The following is an 18397-nucleotide window of genomic DNA, read 5'->3' as shown; positions in this document are numbered from 1 at the left end:
TCTTTAAAGCTTGTGTTTTAGGAGCCAAACCTCCCCCTGACCTCCTCCCTACGAAGATCTTCACGCTCTTATACAGCAGCAGTCAATGTGCTGCTGACAGGAATAAATACGTGGAATACAAACCAATTACAGAGCTTTACTTTTCACAGCGATGTGTACGAATACTTCATTAGAAACCCTGATGCATTTCTTTCCAACAAAATGTTCTTGGAATCACTTTTTGTATAAAGGTGTCATGCCGGCCTGAAGCAAACATCCCTTCCTGGATCACATCCTGCAATATCAGATCATCTTTGTAATCACAGTATGTCATGTGTCAAGGCCAGGGCTCCCTGATCATGCCACAGGTGCCTCACAGCTTTCAGGTCGAAGGTGCACGATCATTTCTATCTGAGATAAACTGAGATGGTGACAAAAGACAAGAAGACACGGGGCAGATACGCTCAATCTTTGTTCAAAGATAAGTCACGACAACACGCAGAGTTTTGTAACTTGGTCAGCAAACCGACAGAAGTGTGAACATTGGATAAAGTTAGGGTCAAAATGCTTGTTTCATTTTGTTGACATATTAGAGTCAATGGTTTTTTACAGAGGGGACCATGATATCTGTTTTTATTACTCCATAAAACAGAAAATATTATCAACAAACGGCCATATTTACATGTTTTTATGAATCAAATGTTGTATAAATCAGGTTGTGAATGATATCTGAACATAACTGTACATTACATTTAGCCCTGTGTGAAAAGCTTCAGACTATAGAGAGGAATCACACACACACACACACACACACACACACACACACACACACACACACACACACACACACACACACACACAGACAGACAGACACTTACACACACACACACACACACACAACCTCGCCTGTGTTAATGTGCGCTTGTTGCCCCTCATCTGTTGACATTTCTGAATGCCTTCCTACAGTTGCTTAATAAAACCTTTCCACACAAATAAACATACACGTGTCAATAGTATGAGATAAAAATTTGATTTTAACTGTGTCGGGCTCTAGCTGGTCTCGGACAGAAATATCTTAATGCCAGTCGGGCTCGGCCGGGATCGGTTACTGCTCGGACAGAAAAATGTGGCCCTGGTTTGGTGTGTGTGAGTGCTGCTGAAGGGGTGTTTTCTAGCTCAGAGTCTGAGAACAAAACCATTAAAAGATATCAATGGCATTTGTAGTTTGGGTTTTAGAAAATATTTCATATTTGAAAAGGTGCTACAGAAAAACATGTTGAAAGCTTAAAAATATCGTATCAGTTTTTTTATTAAAGGTGTCATTTTCAATTTAAATAGGGATGCCCGTTCATTTGGTGATACTTTTTATGACATTTTTCGACACACTATACTATGACTTTTTATTACTTTTCTCAACCCACAGATTCTCTTTACAGTTTTTTTTAAGATCAATTTTTTATTTAGTTTTTCATTTTAAACAACAACAACAGAACAGACAAACACACTTTAACAAGTACAACCCCCTCTCCCACCCCCCACGGTCTCGAGGAAAAGAAAGAAAGAAAAAACAAACAAACAAACAAAAACAGAGATCCCACCTTGCCTAGTCACCCTCCTCTACTTCCTGTGATGCTGACTGATACTTGTGCTGCTGCACCTTTCCATAGGTCTATAGTAGATGACTTGGCTTTGTTAATCCTTGCTCAAGCATAACTATGTCCAGAAAATACACCAACCACTGTTTTATACAAAGCGAGTGGAGGAGGGGCAATGGGAGCCAGCGCTGAGCTATCATTTTCTTGGTTGCGGTTGAGCCGGCTAGCCAAACTTTCTTCTGTCCCCCAAGCAGGTGTAAGTTAGAGTCGTCATTAAGTAACAAAACAATTGAGTCAGTAGGAACTCGACATCCTATCACATCAGATATTATTGATGTTGTTTTATTCCAAAACTCATGCACCTGTTCACACTCCCAGACCATGTGCAGGAAAGTTCCAGTTTGTTAAGGTTGACAAAACATGCAATAGGGAGTAGGAATGCCTTTGGAGACGTATCTCTTCTGAGCAGTGGCGGCTGGTGATAATTATTTTTGGGGGGGCACTTATTTTTGGTGGGGGGGGCAAATAAGAGAGAATAGAGTAGGGAAACGACGTGAAAATCCTGTGAGTAGTGGAGATGATGATGGCGAAGGTCTAGTGAGCGGTAAGAAGATGGTGGTGATGAAGATGAAACCCAGGAGGCAGTATGACGGCGGTGACTTGAGCAGCACAGTTCTGTCTCCCAGTAGAGTCTCACCAAAAAAATAGCCTGCACAAAACGTGAAGAATAATCACTCAGTTGTCCATCGTAACAGTTCACTTGTGTTTCTCCTCAAGATAACAACATATTCTTACATACTACACATTTGAACCACATTTCACTTAAACAGTTTAGCTTAAACTCAATGTTATTTGTCCATCTTAATTGACTAGCTTATTGAAAACTTAGCAGTCACAACTAAAGGACGGAAAATACCTACCTGTCTAGCTTAATTAACCAACAGCTAAGTTAAAATTTACAACAACAATTTCAATATTAACTTTTATCAGGTTCATCAGGTTAGTAGCTAATTCCAACTGGCTTTAAAACACAAATCAAGCAACAACAATTATTAACACCGATAGTAGTAATTTGCTGTTAGCTAGCTAGCAGCTAAGATAACTCACCGGAATATTCAATTCACACGCCGTTTGGACGGGGTCGGCAGCTGCACGACGTTGTAGAACTTCTCTTTCACGAATCTCTCCTTGTTCATTGTTGCTAGTTTCCTACTTTAATCAAAGTGGTTAGACCATTTCAGCAACACAAGAGCTACCTGCTGGCGCTACTATTGTGTCCCCCTTCTCTCTCCAGTAGCGGCCGGGGGAAGAGCTGAATGACAGGTGTTACGACTCGCGGGTGCAGTAGTTAGTAGTACGGCATTTTTTTCTTACAATGTTTACATATTGTGTTCGTCTTGTCTGTCACTCTTTCGCCGTTTATTATTTCCGCAGGAAAACCAAAATGTTGCCACACAAATGATTTAAAAGTGGCCGGGGGGGATCTTCAATAGTAATTTCACGCTCCATCACGCTGACATCACATCGCCTCACGAGACAACTTTTCACCTCGACGAGAAATCTCGTCACGTTTTAATCTCGCGATAATGTAATGGCAAAATTACATTTAAGCACAATTCCTTATATTTTTATGTTTTATTTCTACTTTACTGCTCTCACAAATGCTGAAAGAGTCTATCTCATTTTCCACATGTAGATTTTCATTCTAACTTTGTGAGACATCCAGTCTGGAACATTATGTGAGCCTGAACCGATAAAAGTACAAGGTCACCCTAAAACTATCTCTAGTTTTCCCATGCCAGTTAAGATGTAACTGGGGGGTGAAAGTCGTACAGGGAGGAGGAGGTGAGATGACTCCAAGATGTCTCTTGTATTCATCTGATTGTCTTCATGTGTATCAGATTGCCTGTCAAAATTGTAGCGTCATAATAATCCAAGTGTGTGTGTGTTGTCACTCTGAAGATGTATATAAGCCTGGTGTTCTTGTGCACTCATTTGAGAAACTGACTCCACACTGGGCTGCGGCCTTTTGTGAAATCATGTTGATCCTATTTGCAAATATATATGTTTTTTAATAAAATACAAAAACCCAACTTGGTTTTAGTCTCAGTCTGTCTTATGTGTTTCAATTTACTAAACTCTCAAACTCTTTCCCCTGCTGCGAAGGAAAATTCCATAACAATCTCGTCACACCCTTAGCAAATAACGATATTGAGTTGTTATTGGATTTAATCTGGACATTACATATTTTATTTTGCCTTATGGCCTCTGCTAACGGTTCAAGAGAGATCGCAAATAGCATGGGAGATAGCGGGCATCCCTGTCTTGAGCCCCGCGCGATGGGGAATGGCTGTGAATGCAGGCCATTGGTTGAGACTATGCCCGTGGGATTTGCATATAAAGAACGTACCATGTCAATGAATTTGGCTCCCAAACCAAGCCTCTCCATTACTTGCCACAGGTAGTTCCATTCTAGGCGGTCAAAAGCCTTTTCCGCGTCCAGTGATAAAACTGCTGCCGTTGTTGGGAGGTTTTTGGCTTCTTCTATTACATGGAGTAATCTGTGTATATTGTCTGCAGCTTGACGCTTTGGTATAAACCCTGATTAGTCTGGCTGGACTAGCTTTTCGATGAAGCATTCTAGGCGTAGTGCCAAGACTTTGGAATAAATCTTAATATCAGTCCCATTGAGGCTGATGGGCATGTAATTTTAACACTCTGTAGGATCTTTGCCCTTTTTGTATATGACCGAAATTAGTGCAGTGTTGGTTTGTTGATGAAAGGTGCCCCTCTCAATGGCCAAGGTTAAAGTTTGTTAAATGAACTGTAGTTAGAGTTCCGATGGAATTCCATCCAACCCCGGTGTTTTCCCTGTTTTTAACGCTGATTTGTGTTCCTCTAATGTAATCTCTTTACAGTTTGAGAAACCACCAGAGTTTGATAGTATGATCTGATATTATAGATATATATATTTCAGTCCAGTGATGTTGTGAAGACAACAAAGCGTTGCACAGCCTGAGGATAGTCTCAGTGTCCACAGGAAGACGCGTCAGGAAAACTGCTCCATTACCAGCTGACACAACTTCAGTAAAGAAGAAACCCTCTAATTGAGGGCATGATCCAGACAACTTACATAAAAACTTCTAGTTGCTACTTACTATTAAATATTCTTCATGTCAAACGAATAAAGTGTTTTCATTGGTCGTTTTTTATTCATTAGTAAGACTTCGAAGTTATAACACAGTTATTACACTACACAAAGTTATATCACAGTTATTACACTACACAGTTATTACAATACACAAAGTTTTAAGACACAGTTATTACACTAAACACAGTGATTACACAATACAAAGTTATAAGACAGTTATTACACTAAACAGTTATAACACAGTTATTCATTAAAAATGTATATTAAAATATGTCAAAAAATCTCACAAAAAGTCATAGTATAGTATGCCAAAACAAGTATATGAAACAAATAACACATACATATAACTATGTCAAACCCCAGATCTTTTTATTTTCTGTCTTCAGTAATGTGAAAAATAAATACAACATTGAATCTGTGTCCTTCAGACATAGCTCAGCAAGATCAGCTGCTGAAAATGTAATGAAGATTTGAGGTTGAGTGTTCAACCTTTGGAGGTGCAGGTAATGTTACCCCTGAAAGTGAAGAAGTCAAATACACCTTACAGTTCAGAAGAGTATCAGATCAGATAGCGCAGTGTGATAGAACGCTGGTTGTGGCTTCAAACCTTATGAGGTGCAGTTTATTGTGAGGTTTAGCACCCAAAAAAAGGAAAAAAGTCATAGTATAGTCTAAAAAAGTTATAAAATGTCATATTATAGTATGTTGAAAAAGTCATAGCATAGTATGTCAAAAGAAATCATAAAAAGTAATTATAGTATGTTGAAAAAATCATAAAAAGTCATATTATAGTAGCATGTCAAAAATGTTATAAAAAGTCATAGTATGTCGAAAAAAATCATAAAAAGTAATTATAGTATGTTGAAAAAATCATAAAAAAGTCATATTATAGTAGCATGTCGAAAAAGTCATAAAAAGTCATTTTATAGTATGTCGAAAAAAGTTATAAAAACAATAATAAATAGTTTTAGCTGACCTGAAGTTGGCATACCAGTTCAAACCTTTCAGAAGCATTTATATAAAATTTTAACATAGAGATATACCCTGATATATGTTATCTTATGTCCTTCTAAGTAGACCGTGATATAAAATCTAGGCCATACCACCCAGCAATACTTTCAATTTTTATGCAATCGTGCACATGTAATTATACATATATATTAGGACCGGGACTCGATTAAAAAAATTTATCTAATTAATTACAGGCTTTGTAATTAATTAATCGAAATTAATCGCATTTTAATTCCATAAATATTTGACCTGAGAACAGTGAGAAGTAATTTTTTTCACATGGATTTTTAGTATACCATTGAATAATGACTGAATTAATAAGCTTAAGCAACACAATATTGTTTATTTTTGTTCAACCAAGTCCAGCAGACCAGTGCAATTTTTGCCATTAAGTGTATCCATCCATCCATCCATCCATCTTCGTCCGCTTATCCGGTGTCGGGTCGCGGGGAGCAGTTCAACAGGGGACCCCAAACTTCCCTTTCCCGAGCAACATTAACCAGCTCCGACTGGGGATCCCGAGGCGTTCCCAGGCCAGGTTGGAGATATAATCCCTCCACCTAGTCCTGGGTCTTCCCGAGGCCTCCTCCCAGCTGGACGTGCCTGGAACACCTCCCTAGGGGGCGCCCAGGGGCATCCTTACCAGATGCCCGAACCACCTCAACTGGCTCCTTTCGACGCAAAGGAGCAGCGGCTCTCTCCGAGCTCCTCACGGATGACTGAGCTTCTCACCCTATCTCTAAGGGAGACGCCAGCCACCCTCCTGAGGAAACCCATTTCAGCCGCTTGTACCCTGGATCTCGTTCTTTCGGTCATGACCCAGCCTTCATGACCATAGGTGAGGGTAGGAACGAAAACTGACCGGTAGATCGAGAGCTTTGCCTTCTGGCTAAGCTCTCTTTTCGTCCACAACGGTGCGATAGATTGAATGCAATACCGCACCCGCTGCGCCCGATTCTCCGACCAATCTCCCGCTCCATTGTCCCCTCACTCGCGAACACAACCCCAAGGTACTTGAACTCCTTCACTTGGGGTAAGGACTCATTCCCTACCTGGAGAAGGCATTCCATCGGTTTCCTGCTGAGAACCATGGCCTCAGATTTAGAGGTGCTGATCCTCATCCCAACCGCTTCACACTCGGTTGCGAACCGATCCAGTGAGTGCTGAAGGTCGCAGGCCGATGATGCCATCAGGACCACATCATCTGCAAAGAGCAGCGATGAGATCCCCAGCCCACCAAACTGCAAACCCTCCCCACCCCGACCACGCCTCGATATCCTGTCCATAAATACTACAAACAGGATTGGTGACAAAGCGCAGCCCTGGCGGAGGCCAACCCTCACCTGAAACGAGTCCGACTTACTACCGAGAACCCGGACACAGCTCTCGCTTTGGTTGTACAGAGATTGGATGGCCCTGAGAAGAGACCCCTCACCCCATACTCCCAGCAGCACCTCCCACAGTATCTCCCGGGGACCCGGTCATACGCCTTCTCCAAATCCACAAAACACATGTAGACCGGTTGGGCATACTCCCAGGCTCCCTCCAGGATCCTTGCGAGAGTGAAGAGCTGGTCCGTTGTTCCACGACCAGGACGGAATCCGCATTGTTCCTCCTCAACCCGAGGTTCGACTATCGGCCGAACCCTCCTTTCCAGCACCTTGGAGTAGACTTTACCAGGGAGGCTGAGAAGTGTGATACCCCTATAATTGGCACACACCCTCTGGTCCCCCTTTTTAAAAAGGGGAACCACCACCCCAGTCTGCCACTCCTTTGGCACCGTCCCAAACTTCCACGCAATGTTGAAAAGGCGTGTCAACCAGGACAGCCCCTCCACACCCAGAGTGTAGCAATAGCATATTTAGAAATATAGTACATTTCAGAAATTCAGGTAGCCTATAGGTAGGTAGACCTTCTGTAAACTATGTTTTTTTTAAGTAAAACACAATACTTTCAAGTACATTCAGACTTAGTTACCCTGGTCCTTAAACCAGTCATCTGGTGGAGTGTAGGTTGGGTGTGGGTCCTTGTACTCGGAGTCGGGCTAATGTCCACGCTAGCTGCTAAATGTTTTGCGTCGAGGTGATACTTGAGGCTCGATGTGCTGCGGTGATATGAGAATTCCTTGTTGCATAGCATGCACACAACCATGCTCTAATCGACGCTTCCATCCGTTCGTTTTTTATAACAACATTTCCCATCCACGGGGCCAACCAAAGCGTTCTCGTCAGCTTCTTCGTTCATGTTCACTGTGGTTTGTTGTTGTCTGAAGCATTGACATATATAAAAGGTCTGAAGCATTGACATATATAAAAGGTCTGAAGCATTGACATATATAAAAGGTCTGAAGCATTGACATATATAAAAGGTCTGAAGCATTGACATATATAAAAGGTCTGAAGCACTGACATATATAAAAGGTCTGAAGCACTGACATATATAAAAGGTCTGAAGCATTGACATATTGACAGCTAGACGTGAGAGGACGCTGGCGCTGGTTATTCGCCGCTTCTCCGTCTGCTTTTCTTTTGGGTTTGTTTGTGTTCGCTGTACCCCCTACCTCTGGACAGCCTCTGTACCTCTGGACAGTCTCTCAGCTTGTTCCCGAAGCCGCCTCGGCTCCTTGACCGGACTCTTGCCTCGTCGGTTAGCCGCTAGCTGGCTGCCCCCGTTCACCAAACGCGTGGCGGCTAATCCTAGCTGCTACAGCGGCTAACCCCATTGCTGACCTCCTTCTCACAGGCAACCTCCAACAGATGCGAGCCGCGACCAAGACTAGACATTCCTGTCCTCCTGTCATGCCGTGGATCATTCTGGCACTCACCTCATTCATACACCTCTGTGCTCCTAGCCCACGGCTAACCGCTATCACGGAGCTCTCAGTCCCTCCGCTCGGTGTCATGTTAAAATATTCAACTGTCCAACTGGTCGAACTCATCAACTACTCCATTCCATCCTGCATCCCAGTCATCAGACAGCTCGGACTTCTACGTCGACCCCGTTACATCCACAGAAGCTCCCGCCGCAAGTTTGTTTTCTTCCACCACGGACAATCCATTCCATCCATCTGGTCACCTGCACGCTTTGTCGCACCTGTCCCACGTCATCAGAATGCTTCACCCACTGGTTCACATAGGGCTGAACGCACCGTCAGGCTACACAGAAAACCCGGACCGGACTACAGTGCTTTCCCGACTTCACATACACTTAATCATAATCTCCAATCATTTGCTAATCGGCTCACTGTCCCCCTCAACTGCAATACCCCACACCCCACCGACCACACGTACTGCTAATCGGGACAACCTCAGATCTCTCCAGCCTGCCCCCATCCCACCACCCTCTCACCATGCCAACTTTGCCCTCTTCAACACCCGATCACTCAACAATAAAGCCCCTGCCCTCCATGAACTAATCCTCGACAACACTCTGGACTTCCTTCTGCTCACTGAAACCTGGCAACAACCCAACGACTTCTTCTCCCTCAACCAAGCATCCCCCCCTGGCTACAACTACATCGGCAAACCCCGCCCCTCCCGCCGTGGAGGTGGCCTTTTCAATCAGAACTTCCGGATCACAGAACTCACCCTCCCCTCAGTATCATCGTTTGAATATCTCGCCTTCAAAGCGCTTTCCTCCATGACAGTCATCCTCATTTACCGGCCACCTAAACCAAATCCCTCCTTCCTCTCTGATTTTACTGAACTCCTCACACTAGCCTCATCTCTCTCTCCACGTCTGCTGCTACTTGGTGACTTAAACATTCACATGGACTCCCCCACCTGCAAGCTCTCATCAGAATTCACCATTTTACTGGATAACTTCTCTCTCACCCAACATGTCACATTCCCCACCCATGAAAAAGGACACATCCTCGACCTGGTCTGCTCCACCAACCAACCAGTGCTCGACCTCCATCCATGCCTCTTTCCCCTCTCTGATCACAAACTGATACGGTTCACCATCCCTTCTCCAACCCCACGCCCCCGCCTCCTCAGAGAAATCACCTTCCGCAACCTCAAATCTATCAATCCCCACCATATCTCTGACCTGCTCTCCACCGCTCTCCACCTGGACTCAACCCTCACCTCACCTGATGACCTCACAGACCACCTCAACTCCACCTTGTCTACCTCCCTCAACACCCTAGCCCCCCTCAAAACAAAAACCGTCACTTTTAACACCTCTTCACCCTGGTACACACCTGCACTCCGGAAAATGAAACAAACTGGCCGCCAACTTGAACGTCTGACAAAGAAATCATCTCTCACAGTCCATCATGAAGCCTATAAATCCCATCTCACCGCCTACAAAAATGCCCTCATTGCTGCCAAATCTGCCTACCTCTCCACCATCCTCACCGACCCCTGCCAAAACCCCAGAACCCTCTTCTCCACAATGAACAACCTCATCAAGCCTCGGACCAACAGCCTCCTTACCTCTACTCCGGATCTCTGCAACTCATTCCTCCACTTTTACACTGACAAAATCAATCTCATTTACAAATCTCTATCCCCTGTATCTGACCTCCCAGGATCTATTCCAGCACCTACCTTGGACCCTCCTCTCCCCATCCCTACAGACCTCCCGACCCTTCCTCCACACTGCCTCCTCTCCCATTTTGACCCAGTCACTCCTCCTGAAATCTCCAAACTCATCAGCTCTTCCAAACCCACTACTTGCTCCCTTGACCCCCCTCCCTACTCCGCCTCCTGAAGTCCTGCCTCCCGGTCCTATGCCCCTACCTCACCAACCTCTTCAACTCCTCACTGTCCCTTGAACTGTCCCCTCTGCTTTCAAAACTGCTGCTGTCACCCCAATCCTTAAAAACCTGGCCTGCATCCCTCCTCTCTCAACAACTACCGCCCAATATCCAACCTCCCTTTCTGTCTAAAACCCTGGAACGCATAGTCGCCTCACAACTACAAACCCATCTTCATGCCAATAACCTATTCGAACCTCTCCAATCTGGTTTTCGCCCCTCCACAGCACAGAAACCGCTCTCCTCAAAGTCCTCAACGACCTCCTCACCTCTGCTGACGCGGTTCCCTCAACATCCTCATCCTCCTCGACCTGAGTGCAGCCTTCGATACCGTGAACCATAACATCCTGCTCACCAGACTCAAAGACCTCGGTATCGGAAGGTACTGCACTCAGCTGGCTCCACTCCTACCTAGCCAACAGATCCCATTTCATCTCTCTCCACAACCACACCTCTGCCACAGCCACAGTCACTCAAAGGCGTTCCCCAAGGCTCCGTGCACTCGGCCCCTCCTCTTCATCATCTACATCCTCCCTCTTGGTCAGATACTCCGCCACTTCAACCTGGACTTCCACTGCTATGCTGATGACACCCAGATCTACCTCAGCACCAAATCCCCCCACAATCCTCCCTCTCCCACATCAACTCCTGTCTGTCAGCTATTAAAACCTGGATGCAACACCACTTCCTCAAACTCAACAGCGACAAAACAGAATTCCTTCTGATCGGCTCCAAATCCACACTTAGCAAAACCAATAACCCCCTCTCACCATCGACGGCACCATTGTCTCCCCATCTCCCCAGGCCCGCAACCTTGGCGTTATCTTTGATTCCACCCTCTCCCTTGAGCCTCACATCCGTCAAGTCATTAAAGCCTCCTTCTTTCACCTCCGCAACATCGCCAAAATCAGACCCTCTCTCACACCCCCGCTGCTGAAAGACTCATTCACGCCTTCATCTCCTCCCGACTGGACTACTGCAACTCACTTCTCCTCGGCATCAGCTCTACCAACATCAACCGACTCCAACTGGTCCAGAACTCAGCCGCCCGCCTTATTACCCGCTCCAAATCCTGGCACCACATCACTCCAGTCCTAAAACAACTCCACTGGCTTCCTATCTCCCAACGGATCACCTACAAAATCCTGGTCCTCACCTACAAAGCTCTCCACCATCTGGCCCCCTCATACCTTACTGACCTCCTCTCCCCCTACCAACCCTCACGGTCCCTCAGATCCACCTCAGCCGGTCTCCTCTCCCCCTACCAACCCTCACGGTCCCTCAGATCCACCTCAGCTGGTCTCCTCTCCCCCTACCAACCCTCACTGTCCCTCAGATCCACCTCAGCTGGTCTCCTCTCCCCCTACCAACCCTCACGGTCCCTCAGATCCACCTCAGCCGGTCTCCTCTCCATCCAAAAGTCCAAACTCCGCAGTTTTGGGGACAGAGCATTCTCCAGAGCAGCTCCCAGGCTCTGGAACTCCCTCCCCCAAGAGATCCGCACCTCTGAGTCCCTCACCATCTTCCAGTCCCGCCTCAAGACCCATCTCTTCAACTCTGCCTACCCATAGCCCCCCCCCTCCATTTTTCATCTGAATCTTGTTTTGTTCTACTTGTTTTGTTTTGTTTTGTTCTACTTGTTTTGTTATGTTTTTAATCTACCCTGCCCTGTAAAGCGACTTTGAGTCCATGAAAAGCGCTATATAAATTCAATTTATTATTATTATTATTATATATAAAAGGTCTGAAGCATTGACATATATAAAAGGTCTGAAGCACTGACATATATAAAGGTCTGAAGCACTGACATATATAAAAGGTCTGAAGCATTGACATATATAAAGGTCTGAAGCATTGACATATGTAAAAGGTCTGAAGCATTGACATATGTAAAAGGTCTGAAGCATTGACATATATAAAAGGTCTGAAGCATTGACATATATAAAAGGTCTGAAGCATTGACATATATAAAAGGTCTGAAGCATTGACATATATAAAGGTCTGAAGCATTGACATATATAAAAGGTCTGAAGCATCGACATATATAAAAGGTCTGAAGCATTGACATATATAAAAGGTCTGAAGCATTGACATATATAAAGGTCTGAAGCATTGACATATATAAAAGGTTTGAAGCATTGACATATATAAAAGGTCTGAAGCATTGACATATATAAAAGGTCTGAAGCATTGACATATATAAAAGGTCTGAAGCATTGACATATATAAAGGTCTGAAGCATTGACATATATAAAAGGTCTGAAGCATTGACATATATAAAAGGTCTGAAGCATTGACATATATAAAGGTCTGAAGCATTGACATATATAAAAGGTCTGAAGCACTGACATATATAAAAGGTCTGAAGCATTGACATATATAAAAGGTCTGAAGCATTGACATATATAAAGGTCTGAAGCATTGACATATATAAAAGGTCTGAAGCATTGACATATATAAAAGGTCTGAAGCATTGACATATATAAAAGGTCTGAAGCATTGACATATATAAAGGTCTGAAGCATTGACATATATAAAAGGTCTGAAGCACTGACATATATAAAAGGTCTGAAGCATTGACATATATAAAAGGTCTGAAGCATTGACATATATAAAAGGTCTGAAGCATTGACATATATAAAAGGTCTGAAGCATTGACATATATAAAAGGTCTGAAGCATTGACATATATAAAGGTCTGAAGCATTGACATATATAAAAGGTCTGAAGCACTGACATATATAAAAGGTCTGAAGCATTGACATATATAAAAGGTCTGAAGCATTGACATATATAAAAGGTCTGAAGCATTGACATATATAAAAGGTCTGAAGCATTGACATATATAAAAGGTCTGAAGCATTGACATATATACCATCACCTTATCGTGGTGGAGAGGTTTGTGTGTCTCTGTGAACCTGAGGGCTGTGTTGTCTGGAGCTTTGTGCTCCTGGTAGGGTCTCCCAAGGCAAAGTGGTCTCAGGTGAGGGGCCAGACAAAGAATGGTTCAAAACCCCAATGAAGAAGCAAGGTAGAGATGGAGTGACCCTGCCCGGAGGAAGCCCGGGCCCCCGCCTGGAGCCAGGCCCAGACGGCGGGCTCGTCGGGCGAGCGCCTGGTGGCGGGTTTGCCACGGAGCCCGGCCGGGCACAGCCCGAACAAGCTACGTGGCTCCCATCTCTCCAGCCCATGGGCCCACCACCTGTGGGAGGAACCGTTGGGGTCGGGTGCGATGCCACATGGGTGGCAGTGAAGGTCAGGGGCCTCGACGGACCAGACCCGGGCGGCAGACGCTGGCTCTGGGGACGTGGGAACGTCACCCTCTGTGGGGGGGAAGGAGCCGGAACTGGTGCGGGAGGTGGAGCGCCACCGGTTAGATCTGGTGGGGCTTACCTCACGCACAGTCTCGGTTCTGGAACCATACTCCTGGATAGGGGTTGGACTCTTTTCTTCTCCGGAGTTGCCCAGGGTGTGAGGCGCCGGGCGGGTGTGGGGATACTCACAAGCCCCGGCTGAGCGCCGCTGTGTTGGAGTTTACCCCGGTGGACGAGAGGGTCGCCTCCCCACGCCTGCGGGTTGTGGGGGGAAAACTCTGACTGTTGTCTGTGCATATGCACCAAACAGGAGTTCGGAGTATTCGGCCTTCTTGAGACCTTGACTGGAGTCCTGCATGGGGCTCCAGTGGGGACTCCATTGTTCTGCTGGGGGACTTCAACGCACACGTGGGCAATGATGGAGACACCTGAGAGGCGTGATTGGGAGGAACGGCCTCCCTGATCTAAACCAGAGTGGTTGTTTGTTGTTGGACTTCTGTGCTAGTCATGGATTGTCTATAACGAACACCATGTTCGAACATAGGGATGCTCATAAGTGTACCTGGTACCAGAGCACCCTAGGCCAAGGTCAATGATCGATTTCATAATCGTTTCATCTGATCTGAGGCCGTATGTTTTGGACACTCGGGTGAAGAGAGGGGCAGAGCTGTCAACCGATCACCATCTGGTGGTGAGTTGGGTCAGGGGTGGGGAAGACTCTGGACAGACCTGGTAAGCCCAAACGTGTAGTGCGGGTAAATTGGGAACGTCTGGAGGAGGCCCCTGTCCGACAGACTTTCAACTCACACCTCCGGGCGGAGCTTTTCGTGCATCCCTGTGGAGGCTGGGGGCATTGAACCCGAGTGGACAATGTTCAAAGTTTCCATTGCTGAAGCTGCGGCGAGGAGCTGTGGTCTTAGGATCTTAGGTGCCTCAAGGGGCGGTAACCCACGAACACCGTGGTGGACACCAGTGGTCAGGGAAGCCGTCCGACTGAAGAAGGAGTCCTTCCGGGATATGTTATCTCGGAGGACTCCGGAGGCGGTTGCAGGGTACCGAGGGGGCCGAAGGGCTGCAGCCTCTGCCGTGAAAGAGGCAAAGCAGCGGGTGTGGGAGAAGTTTGGAGAAGACATGGAGAAGGACTTTCGGTCGGCACCAAAGTGTTTCTGGAAAACTGTTCGCCACCTCAGGAGGGGAAGAGGGGAACCATCCAAGCTGTGTACAGTAAGGATGGGACACTGTTGACCTCCACTGAGGAGGTAATAGGGCGGTGGAAGGAGCACTTTGAGGAACTCCTGAATCCGACTAATACGCCCTCTATGTTAGAGGCAGAGCTGGAGGATAACGGGGATTGTCGCCGATTTCCCAGGCGGAAGTCACTGATGTAGTCAAACAACTACACAGTGGCAAAGCCCCGGGATTGATGAGATCCGTCCAGAAATGCTCAAGGCTCTGGGTGTGGAGGGGCTGTCCTGGTTGACACGCCTCTTCAACATTGCGTGGAAGTCTGGGACGGTGCCAAAGGAGTGGCAGACTGGGGTGGTGGTTCCTCTTTTAAAAAGGGGGACCAGAGGGTGTGTGCCAATTATAGGGGTATCACACTTCTCAGCCTCCCTGGTAAAGTCTACTCCAAGGTGCTGGAAAGGAGGGTTCGGCCGATAGTCGAACCTCGGGTTGAGGAGGAACAATGCGGATTCCGTCCTGGTCGTGGAACAACGGACCAGCTCTTCACTCTCGCAAGGATCCTGAGGGAGCCTGGGAGTATGCCCAACCGGTCTACATGTGTTTTGTGGATTTGGAGAAGGCGTATGACCGGGTCCCCGGGAGATACTGTGGGAGGTGCTGCGGGAGTATGGGGTGAGGGGGTCTCTACCAGGGCCATCCAATCTCTGTATGACCAAAGTGAGAGCTGTGTCCGGGTTCTCGGTAGTAAGTCGGACTCGTTTCAGGTGAGGGTTGGCCTCCGCCAGGGCTGCGCTTTGTCACCAATCCTGTTTGTAATATTTATGGACAGGATATCGAGGCGTAGTCGGGGTGGGGAGGGGTTGCAGTTTGGTGGGCTGGGGATCTCATCGCTGCTCTTTGCAGATGATGTGGTCCTGATGGCATCATCGGCCTGCGACCTTCAGCACTCACTGGATCGGTTCGCAACCGAGTGTGAAACGGTTGGGATGAGGATCAGCACCTCTAAATCGGAGGCCATGGTTCTCAGCAGGAAACCGATGGAATGCCTTCTCCAGGTAGGGAATGAGTCCTTACCCCAAGTGAAGGAGTTCAAGTACCTTGGGGTTTTGTTCGCGAGTGAGGGGACAATGGAGCGGGAGATTGGTCGGAGAATCGGGCGCAGCGGGTGCGGTATTGCATTCAATCTATCGCACCGCCAGACGAAAAGAGAGCTGAGCCAGAAGGCAAAGCTCTCGATCTACCGGTCAGTTTTCGTTCCTACCCTCACCTATGGTCATGAAGGCTGGGTCATGACCGAAAGAACGAGATCCAGGGTACAAGCGGCGAAATGGGTTTCCTCAGGAGGGTGGCTGGCGTCTCCCTTAGAGATAGGGTGAGAAGCTCAGTCATCCGTGAGGAGCTCGGAGAGCCGCTGCTGCTCCTTTGCGTCGAAAGGAGCCAGTTGAGGTGGTTCGGGCATCTGGTAAGGATGCCCCCTGGGCGCCTCCCTAGGGAGGTGTTCCAGGCACGTCCAGCTGGGAGGAGGCCTCGGGGAAGACCCAGGACTAGGTGGAGGGATTATATCTCCAACCTGGCCTGGGAACGCCTCGGGATCCCCCAGTCGGAGCTGGTTAATGTTGCTCGGGAAAGGGAAGTTTGGGGTCCCCTGCTGGAGCTGCTCCCCCCGCGACCCGACACCGGATAAGCGGACGAAGATGGATGGATGGATGGATGAAGCATTGACATATATAAAAGGTCTGAAGCATTGACATATATAAAAGGTCTGAAGCACTGACATATATAAAAGGTCTGAAGCATCGACATATATAAAAGGTCTGAAGCATTGACATATATAAAAGGTCTGAAGCATTGACATATATAAAAGGTCTGAAGCATTGACATATATAAAAGATCTGAAGCATTGACATATATAAAAGGTCTGAAGCATTGACATATATAAAAGGTCTGAAGCATTGACATATATAAAAGGTCTGAAGCATTGACATATATAAAGGTCTGAAGCATTGACGTATATAAAAGGTCTGAAGCATTGACATATATAAAAGGTCTGAAGCATCGACATATATAAAAGGTCTGAAGCCATGAACACTAGTTGGTGCTCCAGTATAATCGGTCCGCCGAAACTCATCCAGTGAGAAACGTCCCGCGGTGCAAAAGTGTGATTAAAATGCGTAAAAAATGTTTTAATTAACGCATTAAAGTCTGTAATTAATTAATCTTAATTAACGCGTTAAAGTCCCGGCTCTAATATATATGTGTAAGTGTATATATATATATATATATATATATATATATATATATATATATATATATATATATAAAGTTACATGTACACAATTCCATAAAAATTGCAAAATGTTATTTATATATATATATATATATATATATATATATATATATATAAAATACAGACACAGAATGTTACATATAGGGAATAATTGGTGACAACTATCTGCTGAATCATTCTGCTTTTACAGGCCCTCGCCCAGTGTTACAGAGAGTTTTAAAAACAAAGTCTCTAAATCAGTTCTTCTCCGAGATCTTGGTGATCTGACCTTCAGATAATAGAATAACTTTCCCCTCTTTGTGATAAAGCTCTTATCAGCCATCATTTATGGAGCTGTCGCTGTGCAGGGCCGTCGTGACTTCTTGGACTCTGATACCGCTGAAGGCTATCAGTTGAAAAGCGTCTGACAGGATATAAAACCTGCGAGATGGAAATCTGCTCAGAGGATCCTCAAACACCTGCACACTCCCATCACTTTCTTTCTTTCATCAGCCAACAGCTGGATGTTTTGGACATTTAAAATTTTTAGCAGGAGCATCAACTACATTTAATCCTCTAATTGTGCAATAACATAATGTATAAAAACCTCAGGTGCAATTAGGGTTGGTCAATTCAAAACACTTTACATAAAACATTAAAGAGAGAAGGGAGGGTTTTTTATTTCTATGGTGTGTAAAATGTTCTAAAATAATAACATACATGTTCTGAGTATAAGAGGATAAAAAGGTTTGGAATTGGAGAAAATAATTCTCCACGTCCCTTTAGGGGTTCCATACTTTAATATTGTTCTACTTTATATATATTTATATAATTTTTTATTGTATTTCTTCTTATATTTTTGTAGAGCTGACTCTCGTACTTGTATGACCCTGTATCTGTTGTGGTGTGTGGCGGGAGAGTGAGGACCCAAATGCAGAGAGAGGCAGGCAGGCAGGAGATGGTGGAACTCAGGGATTTAATAAACGTAAAACGGCAGTACAAGACTGGAAACTTACAAAAATAAACTGACGGGAAAAACATAGGCAGGAGCAATACAGACGCAGGAACGGACACAAAGCACAGGGAGGAAACACAAGGGCATGGCCACAGACTAAACAGGTACGGACACAAAACG

This window comes from Perca flavescens, chromosome 5 (genome assembly GCF_004354835.1).
Source record: "Perca flavescens isolate YP-PL-M2 chromosome 5, PFLA_1.0, whole genome shotgun sequence".
NCBI lineage: Eukaryota > Metazoa > Chordata > Actinopteri > Perciformes > Percidae > Perca > Perca flavescens.
The sequence above is the reverse complement of the archived record's forward strand: the minus strand, read 5'-3'. Positions refer to the sequence as shown.